Source organism: Bos indicus x Bos taurus, chromosome 9, assembly GCF_003369695.1.
Source record: "Bos indicus x Bos taurus breed Angus x Brahman F1 hybrid chromosome 9, Bos_hybrid_MaternalHap_v2.0, whole genome shotgun sequence".
NCBI classification, from domain to species: domain Eukaryota; kingdom Metazoa; phylum Chordata; class Mammalia; order Artiodactyla; family Bovidae; genus Bos; species Bos indicus x Bos taurus.
The window spans coordinates 82,668,567-82,691,121 of NC_040084.1; the positions used below are offsets into that span (position 1 = coordinate 82,668,567).

The 22,555-nt window shown below is 40.4% G+C and overlaps 1 pseudogene; it reads right to left on the minus strand.

Moving 5' to 3' along the window:
- Positions 1-971: 971 nt before the first annotated feature.
- On the minus strand, positions 972-3,754 carry LOC113898749 (annotated as a pseudogene).
- Positions 3,755-22,555: the final 18,801 nt, after the last annotated feature.

A 22,555-nucleotide genomic window follows, 5' to 3' on the forward strand; every position in this document is an offset into this window, starting at 1 on the left:
GCATAAAGAAAAAATACAGTGAACACCTGTTATCCCCCACCCAAAATTAAAAAAAAAAAAAAGGATTACCTGGTTCTCTTTAAAGGACCATTCTTTTGTTCTTTCATCAAACAATGGTAATGATAAATGGAAGCATTCCCTGTCCAGGTACTCTTACTCGGCAACTAAAATAGTGGTATTTCACCTTGTGTCTGTGTCCTCTATTTAACTGGAGTGTGAAACCATTAATACCAGGCAGACAGGAGGGCCTGTAGCAGTGTAGACCTTAAGACGAACGTGTGATAAAACACAGGCCTCAAAGACCAGCCCCAGATCTCACTCTTTTCAACCTGGGACCCACCCTGACCAAGCAACTAATTTTTCTTCAAATATTGGACAACATGATTTGGACACAAAGAGTAAACAGATACCACAGTGGATTAAAAAATCATATCAAGTCCAGATTACAGTAAAGGGAAGAGTGCGGACGAGCACGAGAACAAAATGGTAAGAGAAAACAGGCCTGAGTGACTGCTTGTGCCTTTTTGTTTTCTGATCTTATAAATACACCTGTAGAAAACCTGGAAAACATAAAGGCAGAGAAAAGTAACTAATAATTCTGTCCAGTCTTGGTAGCAGCTTTCTAACTGGGTTTTCAAAATGCAAAATGTATGCAGCTTTTTTCCACCATAATGTAAGTATTTCACCATGTGAGAACACTACTTCCTAACTTAAGGGCTATATACTATTCTACTTCACAGACTGTAGAGGGTCTAACATTTAAATAGGAAAACGAGAAACTGTATGGGTTCATCTTTTTAAAATGATTCCTCTTTATAAATGCTTATGAGAAGCATTCAAGCCAAATTCTTCTAGAAAGTGTCAGTTTACTGTCCCAGGATAAGTCTGGAGGATTTGGCTTTTGGAGTTACACAGCTTAGCAGCCAATAAAGGCAGCATTTACTCCAGTGGTTTTCAGCCGTACCTCCAGGCTAGAGTGACCCAGGCCCTGAGCCCAGTCCAGCCCACCCAGAATCTCTAGAACCACGTGTCTGTCTTTTTCTAACCACTTCAATGACTCTGTGAAGGACGGTTGGGAATAGCACTGGGCTGACAACCTGGGGGTACCCACTGAGTGTAGAGGCCAGGCTCCCCTTCTTACTAGATGGCCTCACTTTGATTTTCTTCTTGTCAGGGTCACACACAACAGCATGCCTGCTGAGGCTCTGCTTCATGGCAAAGGTCTTGCCACAACCAGTGTGCTCACACATGAAAGGGCGCCGTTCCTCGTGGAAGGAGAGAATATGGCTCTGCAGGGTGACCACAGTGGTGTAGGTGTGGCCACAGTCTTCCCGTGGACACCGGCACAAGTTCTGCTCGGGGGCGTGCATCCTCATGTGCTGCTTCAGGAAGTTCTTGCACTTAAACGTTCTTCTGGCAGGCGCCACACATTATGTCCTCTTTAGGGGTCTCTCTCACTTGTTTTAGAAGCTCTGTCCATGTTTTTTGCCACAAAAGAACATTCTTTTCGACAGATATAGCCCTCGTGGACCTTCCTGTGCCACTTCAGACTGCTGGGGGAGGAAAAGTGTTTTCCACATCCCTCACGGGCACACTTGAACAGCGGCCACATCCCTCACGGGCACACTTGAACAGCGGCTCGTTGGTGTGCTGGCACTGGTGGATTTTCAGTTGCTGATGTTTCCTAAAGGTCTTCTCACAACCTTTGAAACTACACGCATATTGTTTTTGCTGGTTTTACATATTTGTGGTCAAAATGTTTCTCCAAGTTTTATTTTCTGTTGAATTTTTGATGACAGCCGCTAGCTGTACAAAGGACTTTTCAAGGGTGTGAACCAGGGCGTGGCAGCTGAGACTGTAGTCCCTGACCAAGGCCTTGCCACACCCTTCATCAGTTCAATTCAGTTCAGTTGCTCAGTCATGTCCGACTCTTTGTGACCCCATGAACCGTAGCACGCCAGGCCTCCCTGTCATCACCAACTCCTGGAGTTCATCCAAACTCATGTCCATCGAGTTGGTGATGCCATTCAACCATCTCATCCTCTGTTGTCCCCTTCTCCTGCCCTCAATCTCTCCCAACATCAGGGTCTTTTCAAATGAGTCGGCTCTTCGGCCAGCATCAGGTGGCCAAAGTACTGGAGTTTCAGCTTCAACATCAGTCCTTCCAATGAACACCCAGGACTGCTGATCTCCTTTAGTATAGACTGGTTGGATCTCCTTTCAGTCCAAGGGACTCTCCAGAGTCTTCTCCAACACCACAGTTCAAAAGCATCAATTCTTCTGCACCCAGCTTTCTTTATAGTCACAAACATAGGGTCTCTTCCCCGCCCCCTGCTCCCAGTACTCGTGTAGGTGCGCGTCTAGCTTCCAAGCCTTGTTGTAATCGGCACTGCAGTTGGTGAAGGAGCAGATGAACCTCCGAGGGGCCACTGGGGGAGGCGGGGCGGCAGGGCGGCACTCTCGCCAACTGCAACGAATGGGTCGGTGATAGTCAGGGACAACACCGCCTCAGTGACAGAGGCCGGCGGCTCCAGGTTCCTGGGGGTGAAGAACTCAGCCACGTGCTGACTCACATGCCGTGAAACCAGTGACTACCGACTGCTTCCGGAGACCCTACGCGTGGGCCCACTGCACTTCCGGGGGCGTGATCCCGGAGGGGCGGGCTCTTCCTATGTCTCTTTTCGTCAGTGAGATACTGAAGAAAAATGGCAGAGGTCTCTCCTCCAAGGCGGTTTTCAAGTAAGAAGGTTAGTTAAACATGGGGAGAGAAGCCAGAGGACCTTCCTTTGTCCCTGGAGCTAATCACCCACCTCCCAAAGGTCTCCTCTCCTCCCACATCTCATACTGACTCCAGAGATGCTGATAGAAGCGGGTCACATCCAGCTTTCAATTTCTGCTTTCAATTCCCGCTTTCAGTTCCCTTGTCTTTATTGGCATGACATGGTGTACAAGTGTTGCCAAAATTAATACATCATGTTTTCTTACAAGTAGTGTTTGGTGTCTTCATATTTCTGTTACAGGGACAATGCTGACTACTTGTAAGTCTTCTTGTTCTTTATTGATTCAGCCAAGAAGAGTGCAAGTATGTACTTCGCTCTCACTAATCAAGGTCGATTTATTAGTTTTGATGGAGGAAAATGTAATTTCTAACTTCTCTGTGAGCAGAGCTGATGAGAAGCCCTGATTTTATAACTCAGCAGTGCCGTCCATGATCAAAAGCATGGGTGCCACGTCAGCCTGCATTCAAATCTAGGCTCTGCCATTTTTTAGGAACAAATTGCTTCTCTGTCTCTGGTTTTTGTCTGTGTAACTTTTGTACTTTTTGAATTTTGTAATATGAACATACGTTACTTATTCAGAAAGAAGTAAAAATATTAAAAAAAAAAATAAGCCAAGCAGGTGTGCCACACAAGACATACCAAAAGAGGAAAATCTGGAGTTGTTGTTTGGATAATACCATAGTAATCAGATCTGAGATGCAGAGATCCTACACTTGAGAATGAGAGGAAAGAGGGTGGGTTGATCGGAAAACACAGCCTAGGCTTTGAAAGAGAGACAGAAGGAATGAGGTTGGGTTCCACTGTGGCAGCTGGTTGACATTTGTTTCAAGAAACAGGTTCTCCCATTGGGATTCTTCCTGTCAAATCCTCCTGCCCTCACTACCTGCCCTTTATTCCCACCCCTCTTTTCTACCCACCTTTATAATTTCTTTGATAAATTCCAAATCAGGACTCAACTTCAGAAGCTTCGTCATCTTTCCATTCTCCATCTCACTAGGGACTTTCCAATGTATATGATCCCAGTATATTTGAAAGGGTTTTTTTTTTTTTTTAAATCATAATTCCTCTCTTCTGTTATTGTGGAACCCAAGCCTTCATCCCTTCTAGCTACAGGAATATGGCAGGTTGTTTGCACAGAAAACAGTAATATTGATACTCCTCTCATTCCTGAATCCATAGCCTATGATTTGTAGCTCTTTCTATGAGAAACTGGGGACTATTTCCTGATGGTTAGAGCCTGGACTGGTTTCATGACTTGCTTTGGCTAGTAAATGTAGTGGAAGTGATGTTATGAGAACTCTGAAGCTTCCGTTCAACCCCTCTTGGAATGCTGCTCTGAGTCCACTATGCCGAGAAGCTGGGTCCACCATGTGGGAGAGAACCCAGATGCTCCCCTGTCAGACGTATGGGAGGAGCCATCTCAGATCAGAGTTGAGCTGCCAGGTGACTACAAGGGCCTGAGTGACCCCAGCCAGACCGTCCCACATTGCTGAGTGCCAGAATCATGAACAAAACAACTTATTTTAAGCCACCAAGTTTTGGGTGGTATGTTATGCAGAATAGAAAACTGAGGCAAGGCTTCTGAATAAATTTAGTGTTCAAATATTCCCTATGGTTTATCATTAGCTGCAGCTGATAATTCACACACTGGTAGATAGCAGTCACAGTTAAGGGAGGAAATTGTAGGTGAGCAGGTGGAAGCCCTGGACCTGTACCTGATAGAGCTCTTTCTCCCCAAAAATAGCAGCATAATTGTTGGCAGCAGTTTTTCCCACAGATATTAATTTTTCACTTACTGAGAAAATAGGTATATAGCAGAGATCACAAATTTTCATCCCTATCTTTTATTGGTGGTAAACATCTAGACTAGAGTGTACACTTCTCCTCAATTCTAGATCTTTTCTGCAACTATTTAGGAATGTAGTCGCCATAGACAGGGTTTTCTTGTCTGCAAAGTCTGGATATGCCATCCTGAATTAGAAGGGAAGTGAGTTGCTGTTACAATTGGTAGATGCAAAAGGAACCTGGAAGAGGGAGGAGGCAGAACAGGAGTGTACCCCCACTGAGCTGGTGTTGTACCAAATGACCCGTAAAGTCTAGAACCAAACCCAGCCCCAGGGAATCTGATTTGGGATTATTGTGGAGCAGGGCACAGATAGCTAAACATCCACAGGGGGAGCTAGTTACATGAAAAAGTACAGTACAGGGTGAACAATGGAATCTGATGAAGCCTGGTGAGTAGAGAGTGTGTGCAGCATTTAAAGGGGGCACTCATACTCTGCTCTGTGAATTTCTTCAAATGAAAACCCAGTGTTGCCAGGATTTCCAATTTTAGGGGGAGGAGCTAAAGATTTGGATTATCCCTTGACGTCACTAAAGTTTTAAATATTAATTGACAATTTTAGAAGAATGTGAAATCCTAGGAAGACCACATAAATAATGTATATAGGACTCTTGTTTGTAACACCTGACGTATAGTCAGAAATGATATTCACTATCTTTAACAGTTGATAAATTCACCATGTTGAACAACTGGTGTGTCTGCTACAGTCGCGGTGCTAACTAAGCCTATGCTTAACTGGATATTAACCTTCAGTTGCTGGATTAGGACTAAATGGGGAGGATACAGGGGCAAGCCATGGGAAGCTAGAGCCATTGGGAGGGTCTCAGGGCAGGTCCAGGGGTAATGGCTATTTCGTAACCAGTGTGGAATGATTTCAGTATCTTAACGAGGGGTAGCGTCTACTGGTATGGCTCAGATTATCAACTCTGCAACAAAGAGAGTGAGTTCACAGTATCTGACATTTTTTCTGTATTTTATTTTCAGTTTTATCATTAAAGGCAAAAAGATTAATGTAAAGTCTTGCTATTGAATATCATAGCAGTTTTTGCTTTTATTCTCAAATAGCTCCTCTAGGGCCCAGCTGTTGTCTCCACAGCAACTACTTCTGTTTTTATAAATCTTAGATTGTGAAGAGATGAGAAGGAAGCAAGAGTAATGGCTAAATCTTTGCAAACCAAGATTTTCTTTTAAACATAAAAAAGTTTGTAATAAAAGCTGGGGTCCTTAGCCTTCCAATTTACAGCCATATCTTGAGTGCCCGAGTGCTGGTTATAATCTAGACAAATGAAATTTATGGCCCAATCCATCAAATATTTATTAAACAATCACTGTGCATCCAGCACTTTGCTAGGTATTGTCAGGGATTCAAAAGGAAAACCAATATTTAAAAGACCATCTCAGTTTCATAGAGAAACAGAAGAGATACCACAGTGATAGTTGAATCAGCATACAAGGAGGAAGTGGGTTGATCTGAGTAGAACTGGGTGTTGAAGAATGATGACAGAAGAGCTGAGGAAAGCAGAAAAAAATGGAATTCTAAGCTGACAAAGCTTATCTTCTTTCTCTACTTACCAGGGTGTTTAACTTAAATCAGTTATTTCCCTTCCTATAGACACGGCCAGGGCTAGCACCATCATGCTTCACAGTGCTATTAGAAGCCCAAGTTTCCCAGGTCATTCTTCAGTATCCCAGTATATATACTGCTGAGTATATGATCAAACCACCTGATTTCCATCCCATTCCAGTTCCCCACACCTTCCCGCACATGCGAGCTGTTGCACGTTCAGTGGACAAAGTCAACAGCAACTGCCTTTAACAAGCCTCAGTCCCTTTTCTGGACATTGTCTTCATGATCTAGATAGAATTGAAATTAGCTACACCCTTGGAGTATTGCTTTCTTTGGAGTATCATCAAGTAAAATTCCCCCCATTCCCCCACCATGTGCCTAGACCAGCAGGTGTTTATGCCCTCCTTGCTCTTCATTTACTTTCAATTTTTTTTCTCTTCTTTTTTTATTAAGACAAAACAAAAACAATTAAACCATAAACACAGATCTTAAAATCAGACTGTATCCTGTTGCCCCTGCTTTTTGCTTCAGCACAGACTGGCAGACTATACCTATGAATACACTAAAACTGGACCACAGTCCTCTTCCCCATTATCACTCTGTTATCAGTCTGATCAATTTCAAATTCCAGGGAGAGGATTTCCCTACACAGTGGCCCTTGTATTATAGCTTTGTGACCTCCTCTATAGTAATGATCTTTTTCTCCACATTACAGCCATCCACTTTGTGGATCTATTACAGATTTTGTTACCACCCTAAATCTTACATCCCTGCACTCAATATTGGCAACTGACTTCTAACTTCCATCTCTTATACTTCTAGCTCCCTTTATCCAGCATTTCCACTCCAGAAATCTTTCAAACTTGTGAGGACATCTCATCTGTTGACTATTGAATTTATTTTCTTTACTCTTCCTTACATTTCCTCACTCATAAAATATTTGTACACTGATGTTAGGAGAAAATTCAGAGAGCTTTACTTTATATGAATCTTTTATTGAGTGAGAAATAAACTTTCATGAACAGGGATGCTTCAGACCTGAAACTGGTAAGAAGTTCAGAGGCACCATGTTCTGGGATGGCTTATAAAGTGAAAGTGAGAAAGCTGTTTAACTTTCAAAATGATTGGTTATTACAGTGGGGATTTCCAGATGGCAGGGGATTGGTTAAAAGTGATTATGTCATTTTATTTAAAAAGGTGACTTAAGTTTCATTTATGATTATCAGACATATATACAAGAAATAATTTTTGCTCATGTTCATGAAATAAATTTTGCTTGCTGGTTTTGTCTGCCTGGGGAATCTTCAAACTAGGTCTCTATTTCATTTTATTTTAATATTAATATTTATCCTGTATGCTATTTAAAATATGAAACTCCTCTTTGATCTCATTCCTACCTCCATCACCCCTGAAGTTGTCATAATATTTTTTAATATTAATTTAAAAAATTTTAAAAACTCTAAAGTGAAAATGCATAATTTGCACTTTTAATACATATTTATGCATCCCTAAAGATATGTAGAATTATTTAGCATGTTTTTAGATTCTATAAGAATTGTATTATACTGTATATATTTTACCAATTGCCTTTGTTGCTCAGAATTGTTTGTTAAATTCACTTGTGTTGGTGCATGGAATCCAGTTCTTCCATTTTCATTTGTTGTAAATTACAGAACACACAACAATGTATAAATTGAATGAATATGCCACAATTTATTCATTCATTCATCAGTGGACATTATGTTGCCTGTTGTTATTGTGAACATTGCTCATTTCTGTTACAAACAATGCTGATCATATAGGTTCTCTTTTTTCCATCTTCTTCTTTCCTCAAGCTTGAATAGTTTGTAACTCTGTACTTGGAACATAGTATTTTATACAGGGGTCAACGTTGTAACCTGCTGGCCAAATCCATCCAGCTTCCTGGTTTTATAAATAAAATTATTTTCTAGTTTCATGGAGATATAATTGACACATACCATTGTGTAAGTTTAAGGTGGACAGCCTGTTGTCCACCCTACATATTACAAAATGACTGTCACCATAGCTTTAGCTAATACCCATATCACATCACATAATTACCATTTTTTTCTGCTTAATTGTCTTAGTAATTAATTTATTGTATTTTTTTATAATTTTTAAAGCAATGTACATATATTAATGTCCAAATAATTTTAAAAGCAGCATGCAAGTACTCCAGAAGTTTTAAGACATAAATATAATAACACCCATTTTTGCTCTACCAATTAGAGGTAACTTCTATGTCATGTTTTATATTTCCTTTTAGACCCTTTATCTGTACTTTTTTGTGTGTGTTTACAAAGAACAGTTTTGAGAGGACAGTCTCTGGATGAAAGTGGTGACTTTTCATATAAGATATACAATCTCTACTTTCAAGACATTTTAGCTAACTGACTTCACCTGATCCACAGGCAGTCACTCTGGTCTCATCACTGTTTTATCTCCTCCTAGAGATTTACATCAAAAAATATATGAGAGAACAATAGGCCTTAACATCTGGAGTGCCCAGGAGGTCAAGTGAAAATGGGCCCTTTTATGTTGCTCTGTTTCATTTGATCCTGAAATCACCATGACCACACCATTGTATTTGCTTTGCTAGAGAGTAGGAAGTACACAAAATAAAATGTTGTGTTTTATATTTGGCAGTAAATTTTGTGAAAGGAAGCTCATCACTAAGAAACTTTATCACTTAGGCAAAGTTTCTATCAGAGACGTTAGAGCCTAGTGTTCAAAATCAAAACTATGGGACCAGTTCAAATTCTGCCTCTGCTAGTTTCTAGTTCTTTGATCTCGGGCAGTGTATTATCCACTGGATGTTTCAATTTCTTCGTCTGTCAAATAGGCATAATTATTGAACTAACTCCCTATGGCTACTGTGAAGATTCAGTGGGTTAAAAATATATAAACTTACTTAGACAATTACCGGACATGTAGTAAGTATATTTAGCATACCTACTTATTATTGAAATGAGCACATCTCACATTTTTTGAGAGAAAGAATAAATTAACTTATAATACAAAGTCACTTTTTGAAGGCAGAAATACTCATCTGATCTATGGCAGTGCTGGTTCAATATGGCACAGGTACTGAATTTTACTGAATTGTAACATTATGCAACTTGGGAAAGCCTTAGATAGTATTAATATTTATACTATTTTCCTAAGGACTTTAGTTAGGTTGATCCTCCTTTTTCATTCTTGCAGAATCTTCAGGAAAACAGTCCTTTTTTGAAAACTATGCAATGTGCTTTTCTTCCTCCTTTAAGACTAATTTTCATTTTAATTGTGTCCTAAAGGACATAGCCAGACAGAGAGCAAGACCCAGAGCCACATTTCTGTCTTAGCGATAGTGTGAACTTGAACCAGTGCCTCAATCTTTCTGAGTATTAGTTTTCTCAACTCTGAATTCAGCAGAGTAACATTTATTTTCTCTGAATTGCATAGGTATTGTGAGGACCAAATGAGATAATGTGAAAGCTAAGAATACAGTATTATACCAGTTGTTGTTCAGTCCCTCAGTTGTTTCCACCTTTTTGCAACCCCATGGACTGCAGTACACCAGGCCTCCCTGTCCTCCACTATTTCCCAGAGTTTGCTCAAACTCATATGCATTGAGTTGTTGATGCCATCCAATCATCTCATCCTCTGTCATCTCTTTCTCCTCCTGCCCTCAATCTTTCCCAGCATCAGGGTATTTTCCAATGAGTCGGCTCTTTGCATCAGGTGGCCAAAGAATTGGAGTTTCAGCTTCAGCATCAGTGCTCCCAATGAATATTCAGAGTTGATTTCCTTTAGGATTGATTGGTTTGTTCTCCTTGCTGTCCAAAGAACTCTCAAGAGTCTTCCCCAACACCACAGTTCAAAAGCATCAACTCTTTGGCACTCAGCCATTTTATGGTCCACCTCTCACAACCATAAATGACTACTGGAAAAACCATAGCTTTGACTATACAGACCTTTGTTGGCAAAGTGATGTCTGTGCTTTTTAATACACTATCTAGGTTTGTCATAACTTTTCTTCCAAGGAGCCAGCATCTTTTAATTTCATGGCTGCAGTCCCCATCCACAGTGATTTTGGAGCCCAAGAAATAAAATCTGTACTGTTTCCACATTTTACCTTTCTATTTGCCATGACGTGATGGGACCAGATGCCATCATCTTCGTTTTTTGAGTGTTGTTTTTTAAGCCAGCTTTTTCACTCTCCTCTTTCACCTTCATCATGATACAGTTGACTGTGATTACCTCTTCCAGTCTACTGATGCCACAATGATACCCAGTGAGCACTGCTCCTCAGTAGAGCAGCAAGAATGCAACTCCTCAGTGTGAACTATGGGAAAGTATATATGGAATAAAATGGGTGTTTTTCTAGGAATGTAAGGGAGTAGCATCCAGAAAGATGGTGTCAAATGTACTTTTCCCACTTAGCTTCAATTTTCATTGTGATAAATCAAAGCTGCTGCTGCTAAGTCACTTCAATCGTGTCCGACTCTTGCAACCCCATAGACAGCAGCCCACCAGGCTCCCCCGTCCCTGGGATTCTCCAGGCAAGAACACTGGAGTGGGTTGCCGTTTCCTTCTCCAATGCGTGAAAGTGAAATGTGAAAGTGAAGTTGCTCAGTCATGTCCGACTAGTAGTGACCCCATGGACTGCAACCTACCAGGCTCTTCTGTCCATGGGATTTTCCAGGCAAGAGTACTGGAGTGGGGTGCCATTGCCTTCTCCATTCTCTTAAATATTTAAATATCTCTTTGGTGAATATCTCACTTTTTTTTTGGAGTGGCAGAAGACACTGAACAAATAATTTTCCAGGAAACTGGCCTCTTTATTTCTATCCCCTGTGCCTTTTCCCAGGCAACAGGTTGTGCCAGTAAAGTAAGCAGGGTTGATTCAGTCAGTAATGCTATTAGATGGCATGGGCTTCGGAGACACTGAAATTTGATTTCTCTTGCCCAAGATAGAATTTCTCCTTGTAAAATTAGAGCTTATGTAAATTTTGCAATCTTATTAGATTTTGCAATCCCTTATTAGAATTTTGGTTCTCTCTAATATATTAAATGTCCTTCCCATTCTCATGGCAGACATATATTGCAAGCACACTAGAGGCAGGCATTGGAACAGGTACTATAAATGTATCATAACCCTGCTTTTGGTGAGTTTATACTGTGAGATATAGTACTTGTGTCCTGCCATTTGCAAAAGGATTTTGAGTGATATATATAATTAAAATTAAGGAAAGGAAGAGAAATAAAAATGAAAGAGACCCCACATCAGAAAAACATATCAGTAGACTTCACTTGTCCCCTACAATGAGTTAATCACTATTCTTTGAAAATGGATTGGCTTCAGTTATGTCACCTCCAAAAGAAAAAGAGATTCAACTCAAGCTACATAGTCAAATAGGTCAATAAACTTATCTGTCCCACCACTGCTATGCACACTTTTCTAGACAGGTGAGGGTTTCTCTGATTAAACGTAGGCCATTGTAATCCTTCTTTTATTTATTTATTTGAAATTTTATTTTATTTAACTTTACAATATTGTATTGGTTTTGCCATATATCAAAATGAATCTGCCACAGGTATACATGCGTTCCCCATCCTGAACCCTCCTCTCTCCTCCCTCCCCGTACCATCCCTCTGGGTCGTCCCAGTGCACCAGCCCCAAGCATCCAGTATCGTGCATCGAACCTGGACTGGCAACTCATTTCATATATGATATTATACATATTTCAATGCCATTCTCCCTAACCCTAACCCTAACCCTAATCCTTATTTTATTACAGAAACATTGTTCAAATAGGCAAATGTGGTATTGACTTTTTATATGGAAAATGGTATACATGAATCTAACCCAGTTAAGGTATTTTTGTTTGTTTTTTAGAGGCCTCAAATAATTATAGCTCAGCTGCTTGTTAGGGATAAACTAAGGGAAAATTTGGACACACTAATGCATAGATGCTGCACTCTTAGAGCAAATTCTCTTAACAGATTCATTCCCTCATTCATTTATCAAATATACAGTTGATGCTTGAACAAAGTCAGAGTTAAGAGTGTCAACTCCCTGCACTGTTGAAAATTCAATTATAATTAATAGTCAGCCTTCCATTTCTATGGTTAGCCAGCTTCTGTGGATTCAACCAACTGCAGACCATGTACTACTTGAATACTTACTATTGAAAAAAAAATCTGGATATAAGTGAACCCAGGCACTTCAAACCCATGTTGTTCAAAGACCAATTATGTATAGTACAATGTTCTGTTTTGTAACTTAATCAAAGTCTTTGCTGGTTTCAGCATGCAGTGTGTTTAGGATCACTACATGGGTGTTTCAGGAACCAAAGACTGAGTGTGCTAATGAATCCTACAAATGAAAACGAAAGTCAAACAGGCAGATTAGAACATGAAGGCAACAAAATCATTTCACTTTTAAATTGTTTAAAATAAAATGTATGCCTGCTCTGAGGATGTCATAGCTGCAGAGTTAATCAAATAACTATTTTGACAAGCATTGGAACCCACCAATTGGTATAGATGCTAGATTTTTCAAGTAGCAAGAAATCTTTTCATGGGAACTTTTGTGATGTTAAGAAATTGATCACATATTTTAAAGTGACTACAGAAATTATACTTACTGAGTCTCAACTGGTGGAATCTCTAGAATTCATCATCCATAGACTGTATAATTAATAATGGTAGGTAACATTTACTGTGGATTTACTAAGTGACAGAAACACTGCTAAGTGATTTACACAAGCAATCTACTCTCTGTTGTAGAAAATATTAGGTCTTACCTCCCACTCCAAGAGTTTCTGCTCCAGAATGTGATTTTTCATCACTCAGTTTATAAAAATGAGTTAAATTTAGTTTTATGTTCCACAAATCTTTATTGAGTACTTACTACACATCAGACATTGTACTAATGCTAAGGATGAAAGAGGCTATGCTCTTAGCAAATGTAAATTTTAAAAGTTTCATCTAAAGAATTTGGTATGTCCACCCCCAACATCAACAGATCCTAGCTCTGGAAAAGGGAAAGATTACCCACTCTGGTATTCTTGTCTGGGAAATCCCATAGACAGAGGAGCCTGGTGGGCTACAGTCCATGGGTTCGCAAAGAGTTGGACATGCCTGAGTGAGTAACACTCCCCCCTTTTCAGGCTGAGTACAAAGGGAAACTCACCTACATTGTTTGACTGTTTGGATGTTATAAGCAAAGCTCACAGTCTTTAATAGAATAAGGTCTATTCTCCTCCTTTGACAAATATGTTTTCCTAATGCTATGGAGGGATGGGATCTTAATTGGAATTCTGTGCTGAAACATAGAGTTGAGGAAAAAACACATCTCAGTGTTAACCTCTACCTGGGGTACTTCTCGTCTTGTTCATCCCACATCCAGAGGCACTTCACATACATTCATGTATATTCACATGTCTGTGCACAGCCTCCCTTTGACTATCCCTTAGGCATAAGGATGATCACATATGTAGTGTGATCCATCCTCAGGGGAATAGACTACATTTCATAGAGCCCTAGAATCAGGCCCAGGACCAGTAAGCAAGAAACTCTGTGAACTCTGATACCCAAGCATGACCTAGAGAGAGAGAGAGGTGTGGGGTCCTGGCATCTAAGTTGTGTTAGTACCATGAACCCCTACTGTGAGGGGTGATGCAGAACCAAAAGTGGGCCCAGAGGGTGCCCTCTATACCAGGTATCGGCCTCCTTCCAGGGAACTGGGCCACACAGCAGGAGGCGAGAGGCGGGTTACCCAGCAAAGTTTCATTTGCATTTAAACCACACCCTATAGGTTCATGTTAGCATTCCACTGGTTCTTTATTATGGTGTACTGTATAATTATTTCATTATATATCACAATGTGATAATAATGAGAGCTTCCGTAGTGGCTTAGATGGTAAAGAAGCTGACTGCAATGCAAGAGACCTGGGTTCAATCCCTGGGTAGGGAAGATCCCCTGGAGAAGGGAATGGCTACCCACTCCAGTATTCTTGCCTGGAAATAATAGAAACAAAGTGCACAATACATGTAAGGAGCTTGAATTATCTCGGTCTAAAAATAGTAATTGCTGCAAGTGATGAGAGGTTAACCATCCCAGGTGAGGTTGATTGTGTGGTCCATTTACCTGTAGCTCATTCCTTGCCTTCAACCATAATGACCTGCAAGCATATGAAAGAATAACTAGAACTTTTTAGCACATGTGAAAGCCCCACTCAACTCATGCATGGGTGCTAAGTCACTTCAGTTGTGTCCAACTCTTTGCAATCCTATGAACTGTAGTCCTCCAGGCTCTTTGTCCATGGGATTCTCTAAGCAAGAACACTAGAGTGGATTGCGATGCCCTCCTCCAGGGAATCTTCTCAACCTAGGGATGAAACTCGCATCTTTTCTATCGTTTGCATTGGCAGGAGGGTTCGTTACCACTGGGGTCACCTGGGAAGCCACATTCAACCCATATTATTCACTTAAAACCCTCTCTTACCTGCCACACAAGTGCTCAGTTCAGCTCAGTTCACTCTCTCAGTCTTTTCTGACTCTTGCGACCCCATGGACTGAAGCACACCAGGCTTCCCTGTCCTTCCAGAGCTTGCTCAAATTCATGTCCAGCGAGTTGGTGATGCCATCCAATCATCTCATCCTCTATCGTCCCCTTCTCCTCCTACCTTCAATCTTTCCCAGAACGACCCTGATTCTGGTCATCAGGGTCATTTCCAGGGAGTCAGTTCTTCCCATCAGGTGGCCAAAGTATTGGAGTTTCAACTTCAGCATCAGTCCTTCCAATGAACATTCAGGACTGATTTCCTTTAAGATTGACTGGTTTGTTCTCCTTGCTCACCAAGGGACTCTCAAGAGTCTTCCCCAGCAGCACAGTTTAAAAGCATCAATTCTTTGGTGCTCAGCTTTCTTCACAGTTCAACTCTCACATCCATACATGACTACTGGAAAAACCATAGCTGCCAGAGTCCAACTCCAGCAACCAGGGATTCACCCTGAAGAGGTGAACGGTGTCGGCAATGAGACAGCCTCTCATTTTCCTATGGACTGCCTGTTTATTCCAAGTTTAAGATTCTCTTTTATACTTCGACAAAAACATTAGGCCAGAGGTTTGACATTTTCAGTTCCCCCTCTCCCAGATTTATCATCTCCATAAATCATCGTTGCTCTTCAAACAGAGTTCCTGCTTCACTGATTCTCTGGGAATCAGCCTTATCATCTATTATTTACCTCCTCTATTGTGTCCTATAGTTAACTTGTGACTACATTGTAACTCATGCTACATTCCTCAGTCTACTACTTATCTTCCTAAATCCTGTTTGCCCCTAACACCCTGAGCTCACTATCTCTTAAAAAGGCTTCTAGCTATAGTGTCTCTAAAAATTCCTAACTTGTATAAGCTATAGTAAAATATGCTAACTTTACAACATCCCTTAAATCTTTAACTTCTAACTATTTTAATTATTTCTAAGCCCTAAATTCAGTAAACTCCTTTGCCATAAACATTCTCCTCACAAATAGGCTTCAGATACAATCCCTCCCATGGCCTCAAGCTACAGCCTATGTGCTCATCCTGGAACACTCTTTTGTAAAAGTCCTTGAACAAATGTCAGTGATTAACTTTATGAATTATTTTCTGAGCACAACTGCAGAAGGCTTTGTGCCTTCTCATACTCCTCTCAAGAACAATAAGCACCTTAATATTCCTTTTCAGTCAACTCAGCCAAGGAGAGGAAAAGAAAGTCAGAATTACAAGGTCTAACTCCTTCATCCCGGGATCCGTGCCTGAGGAATGCGGAGAGGGGGCTGGGGGCCGTGCCTCCATTTTGTCAGTAATGCCTAACGCGGCTCCTGACACATAGCCTTGACTAGATGGACCTTTGTTGGCAAAATAATGTCTCTTCTTTTTAATATGCTATCTAGGTTGGTCATAGCTTTCCTTCCAAGGAGCAAGTGTCTTTTACTTCATGGCTGCAGTTACCATCTGCAGTAATTTTGGAGCCCCAAAATATAAAGTCTCTCACTGTTTCCATTGTTTCCCCATCTATTAGCTATGAAGTGATGGGACCAGATGCCATGATCTTAGTTTTTTGAATGTTGAGTTTTAAGCCAACTTTTTCACTCTCCTCTTTCACTTTCATCAAAAGGCTTTTTAGTTCTTTGTTGCTTTCTGCCAAAAGGGTGGTGTCATCTGAGTATCTGAGGTTACTGATGTTCTCCAGGCAATCTTGATTCCAGCCTGTGCTTCATCCAGCCCAGAATTTTGCATGATGTACTCTGCAAAAAGTTAAATAAGCACGGTGACAATATACAGCCTTGATGTACTCCTTTCCCGATTTGGAACCAGTCGGTTGTTCCATGTCCTGTTCTAACTGTTGCTTCTTGAGCTGAATAGAGATTTCTTACAGGGCAGGTAAGGTGGTCTGGTATTCCAATCTCTTGAAGAATTTTCCACAGTTTGTAGTGATCCACAGAGTCAAAGGCCTTGGCTTAGTCAATAAAGCAAAAGTAGATGTTTTCCTGGAACTCTCTTGCTTTTTTGATGATCCAAAGGATGCTGGCAATATGATCTCTGGTTCCTTTGCCTTTTCTAAATCCAGCTTGAACATCTGGAAGTTTATGGTTCACATACTGTTGAAGCCTGGCTTGGAGAATTTTGAGCATTACTTTCTAGCGTGTGAGATGAGTGCAATTGTGCAGTAGTTTGCACATTCTTTGGCATTGCCTTTCTTTTGGATTGGCATGAAAACTGACCTTTCCAGTCCTGTGGCCACTGCTGAGTTTTCCAAATTTGCTGGCATATTGAATGCAGCACTTTCACAGCATCATCTTTTAGGATTTGAAATAGCTCAACTGGAATTCCATCACTTACACTGGCTTTTATTGTGGAAATGCTTCCTAAGGCCCACTTGGTTTTTATTGTAGAGATGCTTCCTAAGGCCCACTTGACCCCTGGAGTGATGGCCCATCCATCACTCTAGGATGTCTGGCTCTAGGCGGGTGATCACACCATCATGGTTATCTGGGACATGAACATCTTTTTTGTATAGTTCTTCTGTGTATTCTTGCCACCTCTTCTTAATATCTTCTGCTTCTGTTAGGTCCATACCATTTCTGTCCTTTATTTTGTCCATATATGCATGAAATATTCCCTTGGTATCTCTAATTTTCTTGAAGAGATCTCCAGTTTTTCCCATTCTGTTGTTTTCCTCTATTTCTTTGCATTGTTCACTGAAGAAGGCTTTCTTATCTCTCCTTGCTATTCTTTGGAACTCTGCATTCAAATGGGTATATCTTTTCTTTTCTCCTTTGCCTTTCACTTTTCTTTTCTCAGCTATTTGTAAGGCCTCTTCAGACAACCATTTTGCATTTTTGCTTTTCTTTTTCTTGGGGATGGTCTTGATCCCTGTCTCCAGTACAATGTCATGAACCTCTGTCCATAGTTCTTCAGGCACTCTGTCTATCAGATCTAATCCCTTGAATCTATTTGTCACTTCCACTGTATAATTGTAAGGGATTTGATTTAGGTCATACCTGAATGGTCTCAAGAGGCAGGTCAGATGGTCTGGTATTCCCATATTTAACTTATATGCAGAGTACATCATGAGAAACGCTGGGCTGGAAGTAGCACAAGCTGGAATCAAGATTGCTGGGACAAATATCAATAACTTCAGATATGCAGATGACACCACCCTTATGGCAGAAAGTGAAGAGGAACTAAAAAGCCTCTCAATGAAAGTGAAAGAAGAGAGTGAAAAAGCTGGCTTAAAGCTCAACATTCAGAAAACTAAAATCATGGCATCTGGTCCCATCACTTCAAGGGAAGTAGATGGGGAAACAGTGGAAACAGTGTCAGACTTTATTTTTTGGCTCCAAAATCACTGCAGATGGTGACTGCAGCCATGAAATTAAAAGATGCTTACTCCTTGGAAGAAAAGTTATGACCAACCTAGATAGCATATTCAAAAGCAGAGACATTACTTTGCCAACAAAGGTCCGTCTAGTCAAGGCTATGGTTTTTCCAGTGGTCATGTATGGATGTGAGAATTGGACTGTGAAGAAAGCTGAGCGCCGAAGAATTGACGCTTTTGAACTGTGGTGTTGGAGAAGACTCTTGAGAGTCTCTTGGTCTGCAAGGAGATCCAACCAGTCCATTCTAAAGGAGATCAGTCCTGGGTGTTCTTTGGAAGGAATGATGCTAAAGCTGAAACTCCAGTACTTTGGCCACCTGATGCGAAGAGTTGACTCACTGGAAAAGACTCTGATGCTGGGAGGGATTGGGGGCAGGAGGAAAAGGGGATGACAGAGGATGAGATGGCTGGATGGCATCACCGACTCGATGGATATGAGTTTGAGTGAACTCCAGAAGTTGGTGATGGACAGGGAGGCCTGGCATGCTGCGATTCATGGGGTCGCAAAGAGTTGGACATGACTGAGCTACTGAACTGAACTAAACTGAACTGAATGGTCTAGTGGTTTTCCCTTCTTTCTTCAATTTAAGTCTGAATTTGGCCATAAGGAGTTCATGATCTGAGCCACAGTCAGCTCCTGTTCTTGTTTTTGCTGACTGTATTGAGCTTCTCCATCTTTGGCTGCCAAGAATATAATCAACCTGATTTCAGTATTGACCATCTGGTGATGTCCATATGTGGAGTCTTCTCTTGTGTTGTTGGAAGAGGGTGTTTACTATGACCAGTGCATTCTCTTGGCAAAACTCTATTAGCCTTTGCCCTGCTTCATTTTATACTCCAAGGCCAAATTTGCCTGTTACTCCAGGTATCTCTTGACTTCCTAGTTTTGCACTGCAGTCCCCTATAGTGAAAATGACATCTCTTTGGGGTGTTCATTCCAGAAGGTCTTCCCATTCTATTATTTTCCTCTATTTGTTTGCATTGTTTACTGAAGAAGACTTTCTTATCTGTCCTTGCTATTCTTTGGAACTCTGCATTTAAATGGGTATATCTTTCCTTTTCTAGATCTTCATAGAACCATTCAACTTCAGCTTCTTCAGCATTATTGGTTGGGGTGTAGACTTGGAGTACTGTGATATTGAATTGTTCGCCTTGGAAATGAACAGAAACCATTCTGTAGTTTTTGAGTTTGGACCCCCAAACTGCATTTCAGACTCTTGTGTTGACTGTGAGGGCTATTCCATTTCTTCTAAGGGATTCGTGCCCACAGTAGTAGATATAATGGTCATCTGAGTTAAACTCACCCATTCCAGTCCATCTTAGTTTGCTGATTCCTAGAATGTCAACGTTCACTCTTGCCATCTCCTGTTTGACCACTTCCAATTTACCCTGATTCATGGACCTAACATTCCAGGTTCCTATGCAATATTATTCCTCATAGCATCAGGCTTTACTTTCATCACCAGTCACATCCACAAGTGCTAGGCAAATACATACACTCCTATCCCCCCAAACAAGGAAAAGACTATTGTTCAAAGACCAAGTTTATAGTTTTGTTTACCTTGTAACTAACATGTGTGCACTTTTTATCACTCAGTCTCCTTCTTTTGTTTTTAAACTCTGCCAACTTCTAAAAAACACGTGTCTGTATAGCTTCCAAGATAACTTTCTGATAGTCTAAAAGAGCCTATCTTTTTGATATTGTTTAGGAAATTGATAGTTGGGAGACCTTTCCCAAATGATTCTTAGCACTTAAAATTTTTTGAAGAATAGTCTCCTAAATGCAAATGTTACTGTTCTTTCATTTCATTTTTCATACATTCTTCATTTTTCTTTGGCACCATAATAACTTTTTTGTAAACTAAATTGGAATAAAAACTCCTTGACCCTAGTTTGATAATCATTAATAATAGCTTTCATTTTGCAACTTTTTGTGAGAATACAAAATATATATGTAAATAAAAACTAATGTAATATCAGGTAGATCATTGGCACAATTAAAAGATTGTTGTTACTACATTTAATTATTATTCTAACTCTTCAGTAAGCAACATCAGGGAACTCTAGTCAGGTTCTAAAAATTCAGGTGAATAAACCACAGAATTTCCAGCTTAAGCAGTAAATAATCTTCTGAACTCATTTTATAATTGATGTTAATTCAAAAATAATTCTACTCTTACACTATGCTTATGCTAGTTAATTCTATTCAACATCTAGCTTTTGTCCTCGCAATGCTCCATCAATCAGTCCTTTTGGATCATGAATTAGCAAACCTCCAAAATAAAGTGACAGGTTAATTAAATTATGCAAGGCAAATGGTTCTCAATTCCATACCCCAATAGAGAGGAGAGGGACATTGAAAATTTATGGTTACATCAAGTCTTCTCTGCGTTCCCTATCATTCCCTAATAACTCCAGGCCAATGACAGAGCAATCACTCTAAACTTTTAAGGCTATAAATATTATCAAATTTGACCTGGTTAAGTCATATAACTTCCTTCAATGAAAGTGTTACTAGCAAAATTTCCCAATGAAAACTCTAAGGTCAGGGAATATTTTTGCGAGAGTTTATCTCATTAGAGATGTCACTTTCTTAATTTGCACCACACAACACATCTGATGGAACAATCTTGGCAGGTGTGTAGCTATATTCATACCCACTTGAGACACATTCTTTGAGAACCAACTGTATTTGTAAGTAGTCATTTTTTGTATTGTTTTTCTCTTCTATTATTTTGTTTGTCATCAAAAATACTATATTCTCTATGAGAAGAAATAGAGTAGTAAAAATATAGCAACACATTTAGTAATCATGTTACCCTAGTATTTTTTAGTATTCATTTAAGATTCCTGAGAGTATTATCTGAAAACCAAGGCAAAATCCAAGGAGGAAGAATGCAATTGTTGAAATATAGTAGTCATGAAAATAACCTCTTGCCAAGGAGCCACAGTTCTAAAGAAGCCATTTAATGCCTAAGGACAATCCATGTGCCTAAGGCAGATTTAATGTACTTGGATCTTTTCTTCTCTCTTTTTTTCATCAGCAGGGGTCTATGCTCATGAGATAATTATGGGATGTCAGTCATAAGCAACCTTGTGAAATTAAGCAAGCTTTTCCCAGATTTCTCAAAAATGTTTCCTTTCCATGACATTTTCCCCTTAAAGATATGTCTCTCTCTACTCCCCCTGACTTGAGCACACACATTTCCTCAATTCCTTTTGTTCCAGAATCCAACATTCTCCTGTCCATGGTTGTTCAGCAGTGAGTTGTAGTTTTGGAGTTCTTGTAGGAGAAGATTAGCAAACGTCCTTCTACTCTGCCATCTTTGAGGGAACGAGTGGCCAGTGGTGTGGGGTTGTGGATGGACACCAACCTCCACGCAGAGTTAACAGGTGCGAAGAGCCTTGTGGTCAATGATAAGTTTAGGGACTTCTCTGGCGGTCCAGTGGTTAAGAATCCATCTGCCAATGCAGGGGACACAGGTTTGAACCATGTTCTTGGAAGATTTCACATGACAGAGGCAACTAAGGCCATCTGATACAACTACTGGAGCCTCTTCTCAGGTTAGGAGAAAAGACGCTTAGGGTCGTTTAGGGATGCATATATGAGCATCTATGTGCCCTGCCCAAGCCGCCCTGGGATCTCTGACAACAACCTCTTCCAATAACACGAGAAGACTCTGCGCATGGACATCACCAGATGGTCAACACCAAAATCAGATTGATTATATTCTTTGCAGCCAAAGATGGAGAAGCTCTATTTAGTCAGCCAAAACAAGACCTGGGGCTGACTGTGGCTCAGATCATGAACTCCTTATGGCCAACTTCAGACTTAAATTGAAGAAAGTAGGGAAAATCACTAGACCATTCAAGTATGACCTAAGTCAAATCCCTTACGGTTATACAGTGGAAGTGACAAATAGATTCAAGGGATTAGGTCTGATAGACAGAGTGCCTAAAGAACTATGGATGGAGGTTCATGACACTGTACAGGAGGCAGTGATCAAAACTATCTCCAAGAAAAAGAAATGCAAAAAGACAAAATGGTTGTCTGAGGAGGCCTTACAAATAGCTGAGAAAAGAAGAGAAGTAAAGGCAAAGGAGAAAAGGAAAGATATACCCATTTGAATGCTGAGTTCCAAAGAATAGTAAGGAGAGGTAAGAAAGCCTCTTCAGTGAACAATGCAAAGAAATAGAGGAAAGCAATAGTATGGGAAAGACTGGAGATCTCTTCAAGAAAATTAGAGATACCAAGGGAACATTTCATACAAAGATGGGCACAATAAAGGGCAGAAATGATATGGATCTAACAGAAGCAGAAGATACTAAGAAGAGGTGGCAATAACACACAGAAGAACTATACAAAAAAAATCTTCATGACCCAGATAACCACGATGGTATGATCACCCACCTAGAGTCAGACATC